The 15868-nt window shown below is 38.4% G+C and overlaps 1 protein-coding gene and 1 long non-coding RNA gene across 3 annotated transcripts in view; one reads left to right on the top strand and one right to left on the bottom strand.

The window, feature by feature from the left end:
* LOC309477270 (uncharacterized protein) overlaps nt 1–15868 on the bottom strand; it is a gene marked incomplete at its 5' end in the record, with an annotated part of 53621 nt that overhangs the window by 12977 nt on the left and 24776 nt on the right. The window lies entirely within an intron of this gene.
* Nucleotides 6719–15868, top strand: part of LOC309492727 — a 10359-nt gene continuing 1209 nt past the window's right edge. The window contains exons 1-7 of one of the 2 annotated variants that reach the window (XR_014203672.1): nt 6719–6892; nt 7924–7991; nt 9592–9786; nt 10091–10253; nt 10639–10721; nt 15072–15341; nt 15614–15681. This is a non-coding gene — a long non-coding RNA (uncharacterized lncRNA). The remainder of the gene's footprint in view (nt 6893–7923; nt 7992–9591; nt 9787–10090; nt 10254–10638; nt 10722–15071; nt 15342–15613; nt 15682–15868) is intronic. The other variant, XR_014203671.1, reaches the window with a different exon arrangement.

Here is a 15868-nt window from a genome sequence, read left to right as displayed (position 1 = left end):
ATGTAAGTAGTCTACCGCTTGGTGCAGGTGAGGACACATTTGAGCTTCACGCACTGCAGTCTGAGCTGGAAGCTGTTGAGAAACAGATCCACAACCTTTTATTGAGACAGGCCGAGCTGAGAGACCGGTGTTTGGCTCTTGAAACATCACGCGCCGATGCACACAAATCAGTGTTTAACGTTACTAACCCGCTGACTCCGACCGCGTCTACTCCGTGCGTTCCTCAGCATCGGTCGCAATCAGCCATGGTCTCGTTCACTCCGGCTCCAACACGCCACCACGAAGCCTGGGTGGTTCCGCAGCGGAAGACGCGAGTCAGGTTTAGACCAAGACTTTCTCCGACCCTCCCGGTTTTCGAGTTATCCACACAAAACCGCTTCTTCCCCTCTACGCGAAACAGAACGCGATGCTGTGATCATCGGCGATTCCATCGTTCGGCACGTACACGCTACGTTAGGTAAAAGTAAGGTGCAAAGTCATTGCTTTCCTGGTGCTCGTGTTTCTGAAATCGCTGCTCGCGTTCCCGAGATCCTGAACGGTGACGAGCGCGTCGGAACTGTGGTCCTGCACGCGGGAGTGAACGACATCAGGCTGCGCCAGACGGAGATTCTGAAGAAAGACTTCAGGAATCTAATCGATACGGTACGCAGCACATCGCCTGAAACAACGATCATTGTGTCAGGACCGCTTCCCACGTACCGACTAGGGCATGAAAAGTTCAGCAGATTATTTGCGCTAAATGAATGGTTAATGTCATGGTGCAATGAGCAGAAACTGCTCTTTGTAAATAATTGGAATCTGTTTTGGGAGCGTCCTAGGCTTTTCCGTGCTGATGGCTTACACCCAAGCAGATTCGGAGCGGATCTTCTGCCAGATAACATCTCCAAAATGTTAAATACCCTTTGACTAGTAACCAAAAGTCCAAATCATAGTCTCTGCTGCACCAATTCAACTGATATAAATACTAGTGTAGAACATTGCATAGAAACCGTGTCTATTCCTCGTTTAGTGAGATCAAATAATAAATCTAATGCAGGATCTAGGAAAAATCTAATTGTTATTAAAACAGAAAATGTTGCTATTAGTAAACAAAAACTATTTCTAAAGCTAGGTCTTCTAAACATTAGATCACTCACACCTAAGGCAGTTATTGTAAATGAAATACTCACAGATAATAGCTTCGATGTACTTTGCCTTACTGAAACCTGGCTTAAACCAAATGATTATTTCGGTATTAATGAGTCTACTCCTCCTGGATACTGTTATAAGCATGAGCCCCGTCTGATTGGCCGTGGCGGAGGTGTTGCAACCATTTATAAAGATATTCTAAATGTTACTCAGAAAACGGGTTATAAGTTTATTTCATTTGAAGTACTTGTACTAAATGTTACGCTCTTAGATGTTAGAAAAACATCCCTATTATCTCTAGCCTTGGCTACCGTATATAGACCGCCACGGCCTTACGCTGATTTCCTAAAAGAGTTTGCAGATTTTCTCTCAGACCTATTAGTCAATGTCGATAAAGCATTAATTGTTGGAGATTTTAACATACACGTAGATAATCCAAATGATGCGTTAGGAGCTGCGTTTACAGATTTATTAAATTAATTTGGGGTCAAGCAAAACGTCACCGGACCAACTCATCGTCTTAATCATACACTCGATTTAATTATATCACATGGAACCGATCCAACCGATATAGATATCATTCCACAAAGTGATGAAGTCACTGATCACTACATGGTAACTTGCATATTACGTACTGCTGTAATATGTCATGCGGCGTCGCGTTATCAACCAGGCAGAACAATCCTCCCATCCACCATAGATAATTTCTCAAATTGCTTATCTAATCTGTCTCAGCTGCTGCCTGAACCCAAACAAACAGATGAACTAGAAGAACTAACTAGCACTATGAGCACCATTCTCTCTAGAACATTGGATGTGGTTGCACCTATTAAATTAAAAAAGGTCAGAGAGAAAAATAAAGCACCATGGTATAACAATACTACGCATGTTTTAAAGAGAGAAACCCGTATTTTAGAGCGTAAATGGAAACAAACTAATTTAGAGGTCTTTAGAATCGCGTGGAAAGACAGTATGTCACGTTATAAAAAGGCCCTAAAAGCTGCCAGGGCTGAGCACCTCCGCAAACTAATAGAAAACAACCAAAACAATCCAAGGTTTCTATTTAACACCGTGGCTAGACTAACAAATAAACAGACGTCACCCGAACAAAATATCCCGTTACAGTTCAGTAGTAATGATATCATGAACTTCTTCACTGAGAAAATAGAAAGCATCAGAACCACAATTATAAACGTTCAATCTTCAATCGCGCCTTATAATTCAGCTTCAATTATCACCCCGAAAGAACAATTACAGTGCTTTACAACTATAGAACAAAAAGAGTTAAATAAACTTATCACTTCATCTAAAACAACAACATGTTTATTAGATCCTATACCAACTAAACTACTGAAAGAAGTGTTACCTGTAGTGGAAGAGCCTCTCCTCAATATTATTAACTCGTCTTTATCTTTAGGTCATGTTCCAAGAACATTTAAACTGGCAGTTATAAAACCTCTCATTAAGAAACCACAATTAGATCATAATAATCTAGCAAATTATAGACCCATTTCAAATCTTCCATTTATGTCTAAAATATTAGAAAAAGTGGTGTCCGCTCAACTGGGCTCTTTCTTGCAACAAAATGATATCTATGAAAAGTTTCAGTCTGGATTCAGACCGCATCATAGCACTGAAACTGCGCTCGTTAAAATCACAAATGATTTACTTTTAGCTTCTGACCAAGGCTGTATCTCAATACTAGTTTTACTTGATCTTAGTGCTGCGTTCGATACTATAGATCACACAATACTCTTAGATCGACTACAAAATTATACTGGTGTTCAAGGACAAGCACTAAGCTGGTTCAAATCATACCTATCTTACCGCTACCATTTTGTCTATTTAAATGGAGAAAAATCGATCATAACTCCAGTAAACTATGGAGTGCCGCAGGGATCTGTATTAGGCCCTCTGTTATTTTCAATATATATGATGCCACTTGGAAATATTATAAGGAAACATGGAATTAGTTTCCATTGTTATGCTGATGACACTCAAATATATATTTCATCACGGCCGGATGAAAACGCTACATTTTCCAAATTGACAGAGTGTGTTAAAGATATAAAAGATTGGATGACGCGTAATTTTCTTTTATTAAATCCAGACAAGACAGAGGTAATACTTATCGGTTCAAAAAACCGCCCACAATACATTTTAACATCATAGGATGTCCTGTTACTTTATCCTCTACAGTAAAAGACCTGGGTGTTATACTCGATTGCAACCTGTCTTTTGAAAATCATATTTCATATGTTACAAAAACAGCCTTTTTCCACCTTAGAAACATTGCTAAGCTCCGTAATATGCTATCAGTTTCTGATGCAGAAAAGTTAGTTCATGCATTCATGACCTCGAGACTGGATTACTGTAATGCTTTATTAGCTGGTTGTCCTGCATCCTCAATAAACAAGCTACAGTTAGTCCAAAATGCCGCCGCTAGAGTTCTTATGAGATCAAGAAAATATGATCATATAACACAGATTTTATCATCACTGCATTGGTTACCTATAAAGTTCCGTATTAATTACAAGGTATTGCTACTGACTTATAAAGCCCTAAACGGCTTAGCTCCAGTCTATTTAACGGATCTTCTATCGCCCTATAATCCATCACGCTCTTTAAGATCACTAAATTCAAGGTTTTTGGTCATACCTAGGATATCCAGAACCACCAAAGGAGGGAGAGCATTTTCACATTTGGCTCCAAAACTCTGGAATAGTCTTCCTGATACTGTTCGTTGCTCAGACTCGCTCTCCCAGTTTAAAACTAGATTAAAGTCGCATCTCTTCAGCCAGGCATTCATATAATCCTACAGTTCAAACTACAATCCGGCCTCTATCCAATGCCAGAGGAGAACTGGCCCCCGACTGAGCCTGGGTTCTCCCAAGGTTTTTTTTTTTCTCTCCATTAAGGCACCTGATGGAGTTTTAGGACACCATTAGGTCACTTGATGGAGTTTTTCGGTTCCTTGCCACTGTTGCCTTTGGCTTGCTCAGTTGGGGATATTTTGGGGATATTTAATTTAATTTTATCAATCAATAAATTCCTCTTGAAACAAACTTTGTTGTATTATTTTAATTTAATACTGTGAAGCTGCTTTGATGCAATCTGTATTGTGAAAAGCGCTATACAAATAAACTTGACTTGACTTGACAATTCCTTGTCCATGTCGACTAAGAGCCCTAGCTTTCCCAGCTATTTCAGAATTTTTCTTTGTCAGATGTTCATTTATATACACGGCTGTCCCTCTCAGTTTTTTTGTTTGCCTAAGTAGATCAGTTTTTGCTTTCCTGCTCGTGAACCGGATAACAATTGCTGCTGGTTTTGCTTTATCTTTTCTGGGCAACATGTGACAAGCTGAAATCATCTTACTGTCTACAACAATGTTTTTAGAGTCTAAAAAATGTACTACTTGTTGCTCAATCGTATATGTTTCTTCATGTGTCTCACCACCCTGGTCACCCTCTTCAGCTACCATTCGAGCATAAGAGCGGTGCCTGGTGCTGAGCCCACTCATAATGACATCCTCCAATCTTGAATACTGCTCCAGTTCATCCACACGTCTCTCTAGAACAGTAATTTTTTTATCTTTCTCAATGAGTTTGATCTTAAGTTCCTTCACTTCCTCCATTAGGCCGATAAGTATTGATTGTTGTTTAGCCACCTTTGATATCTCTTCAGACATAAAGTTTAAAGAGAGATTTATCTACTCCATTTCTTCACCAGTTGCTTGGTTCTTTTTTGGAGGCATGATGACTTTGTTACTAAAATCAAAGAGAGGCTCACCTGGTGGAAAGTGGAGGCCACTGCCTGACACAGTAGCCAGGTAGGTTACCTGGCTGGTGAAGAAGCCTGGGCCTGGTGGCTGCTGGTAAAGCCCAAGCCTGATGGCTAGCTCGAGATCCGAAACTAGCTCGGTAAATAGTGGAGGCCGCTAGTTAACGGCGCACCCTGGTCCCAGATCTTTGGCGATGAAGCGTAGAATCCCCCCAGTTGAGGCCGCGTTGAGACGCTGATCTCCCGGTGGACGGCGGACGCCGCGATGAGGCGCGGAACTCCCGGTGGACGGCGGAGGCCGCGACGAGGCGTGGATCTCCCGGTTGCCGGAGGCCGCGATGAGGCGCGGATCTCCCGATTGACGGAGGCCGCAATGAAGCGCGGATCACCCGTTGGAAGGCGGAGGCCGCGATAAGGTGCGGATCTCCCGGTGGACGGCGGATGCCGCGATGAAGCGCAGGATCTAGTTTTCCCGCTGGGATCTTGACTTCATTCACCTCATTAAGACCATATGTACATTTCTAGAATATCTCTCACTTGTTGCCACAGTAATTATATTACGATATAACAACTGTTAATTTATTGTTTTTATGTTTAAAACCCCTGACGTAACAGCTCATTGCTGTGCAACAAAAATAATGATCTGCCTATACACACACACACACACACACACACACACACACACACACACACACACACATATATATATATATATATATATATATATATATATATATATATATATATATCAGGGATGGGCAACTTCGGTCCTGGAGGGCCACTGTCCTACAGAGTTTAGAAAAAAAAACGGAAAAAATCACCTGCCTGTAACTTTCTAGTAATCCTGACAGGAGTTCAGGAGTTTTCCCGGGAGAAATAACAGGAGATGAAAATTTATTTTTTACTTTGTTTTTGCAAAAGCAGTATCAAAACATTTATTTTAACACTCCAAAAATCACACATAGAAAACTACAACAAAAATAAGAAATTCCCTCCAAAATAGTTAGTCAGTTTAAAAGAAAAATCAGTCCAATCAATTATTTCACTTAAGATGCTTGCTCGCCCCGCCTTTGCCGCCCCCCATTCCTGCCCCTGCTCAGCCGCAGCCAGTTTCTCACGGTCATCTCTACGTCAGCCTCAGTGGAATTTTGTTGGGCAGGATTTCTTAACACAGCACCTACAAAAAAGAAAAAAAAAAGAAGAAAAAAAGCAACAGGGTGAAAAAATAAGACAGTAGCACAAAAGTCTATATCTTCGTTTGATTGTTTCTATAAAGACCATTCAGAAAAGTCAGAGCATTTTACAAAATAACAAAAAAATTAAAAGACATTTGGTTGAGAATAGTGTGAGGACAGTATATAAATAGAGAACAACTGATATAAATACAGACACCACATATGGGTTGAATAGTGACAGAATGTTGCTTCAACACACTGTAGGACTTACTCAGGAGTACCTGATGAATAGGCCATGATTTAAGGCCTGTCTTCTGACCCCTACTGCACCAGTTCAGCTGGGTTGACAGATTCTGATCAAATATTGTTGTGCAGACTCTCCAAACTGTTTTACAATGACAGTTTATTTATCTGTAAAGTAAAGATAAATCTGACTAATCCCATTACACAAGAGTGTAATTTGTATTTAGAGGTAGAGGTTTTGGCTGCCCAAAGAAAGTTAGCACATCTGTGTTGCAGAGGATGGCTATTGAAAGTTTAATAGGAGTGACAGTTAATTCAGGTCAATAAGGTCAATATTTTATGACCTTTTCATTTGTAGCAGTGTGTGGTTTATCATTCATATAATAACCAACAAGTCCTCCAACTTATACGACCATAATGGTCGTTTGCACCTTTCCTTAAATACGACCCACTGCATCATTTCCTAAAATAGTGCCCCTATAGGCGGCGGGAGATATGCCACGCAGAGTCGCCTTGATGCATTGTGGGTTTTCTACGAGATGGCTAATCCGTGGCTAATACAGGTAGGCTATATTGATAATAACCTTGATAATATGATAATTTTTGAACAAAATAATGTGCAAGGCGCTTGTGCTGTTTCATCTTGCGTTGTGGTGATTTTTTAACTTGTTAGAGGTTTTTACTTGAGAATAACGTATGAAATAAGAAACACAATGAAATATCTAACGTAACGTTAGCCTAACAGTTAACGTTAAATGGAAAAGTTATCCTACAGCGTGAACATCACAGGTGACATTAAACTTCGCTTTTATTCATATTTATCGACTTAACATTATTAAAAAGAGATGGATTATTGTTACTGGACATAATTATATCGTCTATTCAAGATTGAATAGGCCTGACGTTAATACGTCGCGTGTCAAATCATTAAGGGACGTTATTTTTCTCATTATTTGAACATGAGGGTCAAATCATTTGACCAGATCACATGCATTTTAAAGTTAGTATTTAGTGTGAAATCGTTCGGAAATTGGAAACGTTGTGTGTAAGGGACCATGTAAAAAGTCCACACATTTTGTTAAAACGTCCATTCCATATTTCGTTAATCTGACTCGATCATCCAAATACTATTTTAAAGTATTTAACATGTGAATTAGGCCTACGTTTCAGTTAATTATTAATTGACGTACATTCATATTTGAGATAATATTTTCCAGAAATATCCAATTGTGGAAATTAATAAATAAATACTGCAAATATAATCATAGGCCTAACTAATAATTAACAATAAATAAAATAGATGTAATAGTTGTTATTTCAAATAAAATAAATATTTGTAATAAAATAATGGAATTATGTATGATAATAACTAGAATGGAATTGTTTCCACACGTGTGTGTGTGTGTATATATATATATGTGTGTGTGTGTGTGTGTGTGTGTGTGTGTGTGTGTGAATAGAATAGATCTTTATAGTCATTGTTAACGTTTAGTGAAAAACTCTCTTCTCTTTCTTAGCTCTTCAGAATTATAAACTGTATGACCAATATATTCATTGTAACATTGTGCTATTTGTCTCTTATTTTTTTATACAGGTGCAAAACCAGGAACAGAATAAACATTCTAGAGGCTAGAGGACAAGGCTAGAGGACAGACAGCAAAGGTGACTAACCCAAGTCATCTGATGTTGATTTTTATCCACTTAAGCATGATCATATTATATTTACCAAACACAGTTAGCACAGTTACTGATTAGCGCCCCCTAATGGTGTGGAAAAATATAACCGCTAAGGTAACAGAGTTAAAGCTGTTACAACCTTTCCAAAACATTAGCTAATTCCAGTTCTTGCAACATCTGACACCAGTAGGCTACATGTGTCTATTAGTGATGCGCGGGTCGGCTTTTTTTACAACCCGCGGGTCCCGCTTTTATGAAATTATTTGGCCCGCCCCAGCCCGCCCCGCACCACTGTATCTATTTTTACAACCCGCCCCGCCCGCACCCGCGACCATTAAATAGACATAGCCTACTAGGCATAGTAATGTAAATGAAAACAGCCTTTATTTCAGCCTTAAAGTGCTTGGAAACATCGCCCTGTAAACTGGCAATAACAGACGATTCTGAATATGAACCATAAATCAGGTCATATTAATAAGATAATGATTTAAACATTTTCAATATTTACAAAGCAGCGTTTGTATTCATTCTAATTCATCATTCACCTTTTTTTCTTTTAATTATGTAAAATCCCGACCTCAATTTCTCCCGCACCTCATCTTCCATCTTCACTTTTATTTCTCCGTCTTTGTTGTTGTGGCTGGCGGCGGGAGCTGCTTTGCGCGAGCTGTGTCACGTGACGCCAAAGGTTTGGGGAAATCACGCAAGTTGCATTGCTACGGCCATATCAAATAACCTACTAAAATATGATTAGATTGATATTCCCAAATATTTAATATAGGCTGGACATTGCATGCAACATATGGATTTTTATTTTATTTTGTTTTTAATGACCCGCCCCAACCCAACGACCCGCGCATCACTAGTGTCTATGTGTCCGTGTTTTTATGATCTGTTATACTACATACCTCACGTGTCATTCATATCTGTTTTAGAAGTCAACAACAGTCTATAACTATGTATTATGACATTTGATCTAAAACCTCTTTTATAGCCTTCTTCTGATGCTTTCAATAATAGTCTACCACAAATACAAATACAAATAAAAAAAAAATAAAAAAAAGTCCCTGTGAACTGGAAGTTGCATGTGAAAGGGAATATTGAACAGAGGGCAGGGTTTTACTCTAGCGCTCCTCTTCTCCATCTCTGCTCATAGCAGACTAACGGTTTGAGGGGAGTGGTTAGGCGTTTCCCAACCCAAGCCGTTAAACCTACATCATCAGAGAAGGAACGCCATTCCAGACCAAAAGTAACTTTTCAGATTTTGATGAAAGATTACCACGGCAAACATATTTTTTTTCTGTGTATATACTTGCATAAATTAATTGTTCACCTCAAGACTAGTAATATGCACCAGCAAAGTAAATCGGGTATATTTTGATTTCATGTCGCCTTTAAGTTGATAAAACAATTTTTAAAACCAGGTTCTGAGTAGCATTATACTGTTTCAGTTTTCTTTAAATGTTTTGAAAGTTAAGTCACTGTGGTAACAATATTTTTGGAGACTGTGACTTGTCAACAAAGGGTGAAATTTTTTTTTTTATTATCCCCTCATAACACATATCATTCATGTTTCTTTTTACAGATGCCTACTCTAAAGGATTGCTACATATGCAGTACAAAAATTGGAGTTGCAAGCAAAACATGTCAACACTGTAGTGCCAAGCAGCCATATAAGCAAAAGCTTGAGAAAAAAAAGGAACAGCTTTCCCAAGAATGGATTGACCGGCAAAAAAAAAACTGCAGTGTGAACAAAGTTTATGATGCAACAAATCTACTGGTAGGTTTATCTTTCAGATGTTAGTCATAAAATAGTAAGTACTGTAAATAATCCCTGATATTTAGCTTATACACACATGTCATTGTTATATTTATATACAAAAGCTTCAACAATTATTTTTTCAGTGCATAAGGACTTAGGTGTAACATCTGTTTGTTTCCATTGTACTCAGGTCTGATAAAGAAGTTCTCTCTCTCTCTCTCTCTCTCTCTCTCTCTCTCTCTCTCTCTCTCTCTCTCTCTCTCCCTCCATCTCTCCCTCTCCCCCTTATTAGTTTTATAATTCTGTCTCAATTTTATTCCAGCTCCACAAGTGGGAGCTTTTAGAGAGGTTCCCACTCCTTCTCCTTGCCAGGAGAACCTCAAATGGTTTTTCTGCTGAGTGCTTCTGTCCTTGGAAGATGGATACAGAAGAAACTCAGGATGCTTTTCTTACCATAAAGAGGTTGTATGAAAGTCTTCTTAATGGTAATAAACACAAATGCGCAATGCATGCAGAATTTTCACATATTTAATTGCTTATTAGTGCATCCTCAATTATATATATATTATTATGATTATTATTATTTTTTTCTCACCTTAGGTTTTAAAAATTGCATATAAAAACAATACTTCCAATGTTTTTACATAGGGGAAATTACATAATAAAACTTGAGCAGGGTATTATTTTGATAATGTTAAATTGATATTACATTAATAAAAACAACCCATATGTGGACTTAAACGTAATAACAAATAAATAAAATAATAAAACCATAATAACACTTTATTTTATTATTTATTTATTTTTGCTGAATTATTATTTAATTATTATTACTCTCATGTCCACATCACAGTTTCTTTTATCCAACAGTGGCTATAAAAGCACCAAGCAGCACGGGAGAGAGTTTAACACATCAGCAGACCTAGCATCAGATTCCCCATCTCTGCTTACCGGTAATGGTAAAATGTTTCATTCAATTTAACTAACATGTTCTTGTACAGCAAACTATTTTTTTTGCACCTGTCACCCACCAAATAATAATATCTGTCCAAATGCAGACCCTAAGAGTGACACTCATTACACTCATAAAATCATAAATGTTTCATCCTTGAAAACAACAAAATACATTAAATATATTTTGTTTAATTCTACAATTTATTTCCATAGATTACTACATACTATACTATAGTAAACTATATTGTTAAGGTGAGCACATTGTATGAACTGTATCTGTACATGGTGGTGTAATGGTGTATTGGTTTTACAATTTCACACCATGTATGTCTTTGTGCAGCTTAAGGCTGGAATACACTACATGAATTTTACCCATATTTTTGCCTCAATTCAGAAATTGATGCTAGTTGCTAGAAGTCAGAGCCAGCCTACACATTCTGGGCAGTAACATTTCACAGGAAATAATGTAGTGTATGATGGCCAGACTTTTATTTGTATTTATTTTTTAGCTTCAGGCTATGATTATCAAACACTTTCCCTGTTTCACAAACAAGGCTTAAGCTAGTTCCAGACTATAATGCATGTTTCAGCTGCCATAGGGCACATTTATTAAAGTTACTTAAATGTCCTAATTGAACAAACACCGTGTCTTTAGTACATGCGATCAACACCGCGACAGGAGATAAAAGGTTATCTTCCATATTAATAATTTTTTTTGTCCTAACCAGCCGCAACGACAGCATGTGACGATTCTATTTTAGAAACGGTTTCTCTTTTTCTGTGACGCCGCGCTGGAACAACAAACACAAAGTGTGGCAATGATAATCTTTAAACATACTGTTTATGTGCTTTACTTAATGTTAAAAGCGTGTAATGTGACTCTGAATATCATTCAGTGCTCCAGCTTTGTAGCTGTAAAAGCAACAATGGAGAATTCACATCAGATCTTGAAATTAAACGAATGGGGAAACAAGAACATTCAAACTGTGAACAAACAAGTCTATTATTGGACAAATATTGTTTTAGTGATTCATTATGTATTTTAAATAATGTTTAAATGGTGTAATAAGTGTACATTTCATTATGTAGGCTACTTCACATAACCTGTGTAACACACACAGGTTACATTTTCTTGCGAATGCCGTCAAGATTAGTCTTTACCCTGGTGCTATGCATTTGCAGCGAGAGCCCGGCCCCGCCTACATGCTGTTCTGATTGGCTGTGGGTTTTGATTGATTTTGACGCATCTCGCAGTCGCGTCGCTTTTGGTGTGGACAGGCAAGTTGCTTGTCGCTGGAATCTTATCGCATCGCGTCTGGTTAGGACATGGTGAAAGGCTTAAACCTGGCTTAATATAAGCCCTGTATGTGAAACCGGCCCATGTTGTTTTATTAGGGCCCGAGCACCGATGGTGTGAGGACCCTCTTGGAATTGCTCTGTTTATTATTATTATTCTTCTCCGCATTTAATCACATTTTTGAGGGCCTAAACATGCTCGAAAACTCACGAAACTTTGCACACGCGTCAGAACTGGCGAAAATTTACATCTGATATAGGTTTCAGAATTGGGCGGGGCAAAATGGCTCGATAGCGCCACCTATAAAAGTTCAACGGAGTGCGCCTCCCGCTATGTTCCACGTACGTTTATGAAATTCGGTACATACATGTAAGGACCTAATACCTACAAAAAAGTCTCTTGGAGCGTAGCCCTAAACACAACAGGAAGTCAGCCATTTTCAACTTCCTCTCAGATTTTTGTGCAGTTTTTGCCATTTTCATGCCTCGTACTTTAACGAACTCCTCCTACAGTTTTAATCTGATCATCTTCAAATTTGGTGAGTGTAATCTTAAGGCCTTTGCGACGTTAAATTGCGAAGATCTTGAGTTTTCGTCGAAGGGCGGGTCCTCGGCGGCCTGACAAATTTCGATGTTTCGCCATGAAACAGGAAGTTGCTGAAACTCAGGCATGGAATGTCCAATCTGCCCCAAACTTCACACGTTTGATAAGCGTTCTGTCCTGAACACATGACCATGCTCATATTCAGTTACAGTCATAGCGCCACCTGCTGGCAACAGGAAGTGACATGTTTAACACTGTTGTGAACTCCTGATAACATATAAAAAAGTGCCAGCAAGTGCTAAGCATGCTAACAACATACTAGACACATGTTAAAACATGCTAGCAAACACTTAGCTAATTGCTAAAGCATGCTATTACTGCAATTAAATAGGAATTTGCTGTAACTCAGGCACGGAATGTCCAATCTGCCCCAAACGTCACACGTTTGATAAGAGTCATGGCCTGAACACATCTACATGAGAATATTCAGTTATAGTAATAGCGCCACCTACTGGTAACAGGAAGTGTCATGTTTAACACGTTGATGCCGTTCTAGCAACATGTTAAAAATGCCATTGACTTCTAAACATGCTAGAAACATGTTAAAACATGCTAGCAAAACTTAGCTAAGTGCTAAAGCATGTTAATTCAATGAAACAGGATGTTGTTGTTATTCAAGAAGGCAATGTCCAATCTGCGCCAAACTTCACACTTTTGATAAGCGTTCTGTCCTGAACACATGACCATGCTCATATTCAGTTACAGTCATAGCGCCACCTGCTGGCAACAGGAAGTGACATGTTAAACACTGTTGTGGACTCCTAATAACATATAAAAAAGTTCCAGCATGTGCTAAACATGCTAACAACATACTAGAAACATGTTAAAACATGCTAGCAAACACTTAGCTTAGTGCTAAAGCATGCTAATACTGCAATTAAATAGGAATTTGCTGAAACACAGGCACGGAATGTCCAGTCTGCCCCAAACGTCACACGTTTGATAAGAGTCATGGCCTGAACACATCTACATGAGAATATTCAGTTATAGTAATAGCGCCACCTACTGGTAACAGGAAGTGTCATGTTTAACACGTTGATGCCGTTCTAGCAACATGTTAAAAATGCCATTGACTTCTAAACATGCTAGAAACATGTTAAAACATGCTAGCAAAACTTAGCTAAGTGCTAAAGCATGTTAATTCAATGAAACAGGATGTTGTTGTTACTCAAGAAGGCAATGTCCAATCTGCGCCAAACTTCACTCTTTTGATAAGCGTTCTGTCCTGAACACATGACCATGCTCATATTCAGTTACAGTCATAGCGCCACCTGCTGGCAACAGGAAGTGACATGTTAAACACTGTTGTGGACTCCTAATAACATATAAAAAAGTTCCAGCATGTGCTAAACATGCTAACAACATACTAGAAACATGTTAAAACATGCTAGCAAACACTTAGCTTAGTGCTAAAGCATGCTAATACTGCAATTAAATAGGAATTTGCTGTAACACAGGCACGGAATGTCCAGTCTGCCCCAAACTTCACACGTTTGATAAGAGTCATGGCCTGAACACATCTACATGAGAATATTCAGTTATAGTAATAGCGCCACCTACTGGTAACAGGAAGTGTCATGTTTAACACGTTGATGCCGTTCTAGCAACATGTTAAAAATACCATTGACTTCTAAACATGCTAGAAACATGTTAAAACATGCTAGCAATACTAAGCTAAGTGCTAAAGCATGCTAATATAATGAAACAGGATGTTGTTGTTACTCAAGAAGGCAATGTCCAATCTGCGCCAAACTTCACACTTTTGATAAGCGTTCTGTCTTGAACACATGACAATGCTCATATTCAGTTACAGTCAAAGCGCCACCTGCTGGCAACAGGAAGTGACATGTTAAACACTGTTGTGGACTCCTAATAACATATAAAAAAAATGCCAGTAGGTGCTTAACATCCTACCAACATACTAGAAACATGCTAAAACATACTAGTAAACACTATAAGTACTAAACCATACTATTACTACAATTAAATATGAATTTGCTGTAACTCAAACATACAATATCCAATCTGCCCCAAACTTCACATACTTGATAAAAGTCCTGCACTGAACACATCTACAAAGCAATATTTAGATATATAACCCCACCTACTGCCAACAGAAACTGAACTGGTTAACACAGTAATGCAGTACTAACCACATACCTATTGTGTACTAAGCATGCTAAAAACATACTAAACATGCTAGCAACTACTATATACTGTATACCTCCTTAAATGCACATTGCCCAACCATGCTCTGTCTTCCTAAAGCCAACGAGTGACGATGGCACGGGTGCGAGGGCCCTTTCATCGCTGCTTGCAGCTTTAATTTGGTTATGTGTTTCCTAAGCAATGTAGGCACATGTATTTTAGTTTATTGTGCCCAGAACAGAGGCTACAAGTTGTATAGTGTATTCCAGCAGTTTTTATTTATTTATTTTTATGTGTGCAGAGACTCCATCAGCAGACCCAGCATCAGAGTCTTCATCTCTGCTCAGCCCTGAGTCTGACACTCTTCCTCCTGCATCTTCCTCCTTGGCTTCTCATCCTGTTTTCACCTTCTCTGAGTCTAGTCCTTTACCTTCTTCTTCTCTGGTCTCCTCTCTGCCACCGGCCTCAACTCTTTCTTCCTATTCTAAACTGTCCACTGAGCTAGGCAGTCCAGGTCCAGTATCTTCCTCAGGAAAAGAAAGAAAAAGAAAGAGGAAAGCAGACAATAAAGGTATGTGTGGATTTGTTTTGTTTTTTATTTTAACATAATGAGAGCTTTTTAGAGCTAAAAGAACATGGCCTTTCTCATTGGTTTTTTTTAAAGGCTGGGTTAGAATTCTACAAATGTAAATATTGTAATATTTTCTTTTACACATATTGCAACATATTTATATTAAGCTATTCAGTGTTGTGACCATAACGTACCCAAACCAAGAGTTGATTGTTTGTTGAACTTTTTATTTTACTTGTGTCAAATTATAACCATATTTTTATTTGTTTCAGAATGCCCCATGCATAAAGACTCAACCAATTTCCCCTACAAAAAAATTTTGAAGAAAAGAATCAGGGAGGTTTGTTTTAAATAGCAAAATACTGAAATAACCCCACCCCCCCATTCTAAAAAAAAACATTCACAGCAACAATACTATTTTGTACTTTTGTATGTTGTAATTGCAATGTATTTGCACAAAAAAGAAACATTACAAAATATACTAGATGATTAATGTAAGGTTTAGGTATTTATATAATTTGTGTTAT

Source organism: Leuciscus leuciscus (assembly GCF_965113295.1).
Source record: "Leuciscus leuciscus genome assembly, chromosome: 1".
In the NCBI taxonomy this organism is placed as follows: domain Eukaryota; kingdom Metazoa; phylum Chordata; class Actinopteri; order Cypriniformes; family Leuciscidae; genus Leuciscus; species Leuciscus leuciscus.
This window is presented reverse-complemented; position numbering and strand designations above follow the sequence as displayed.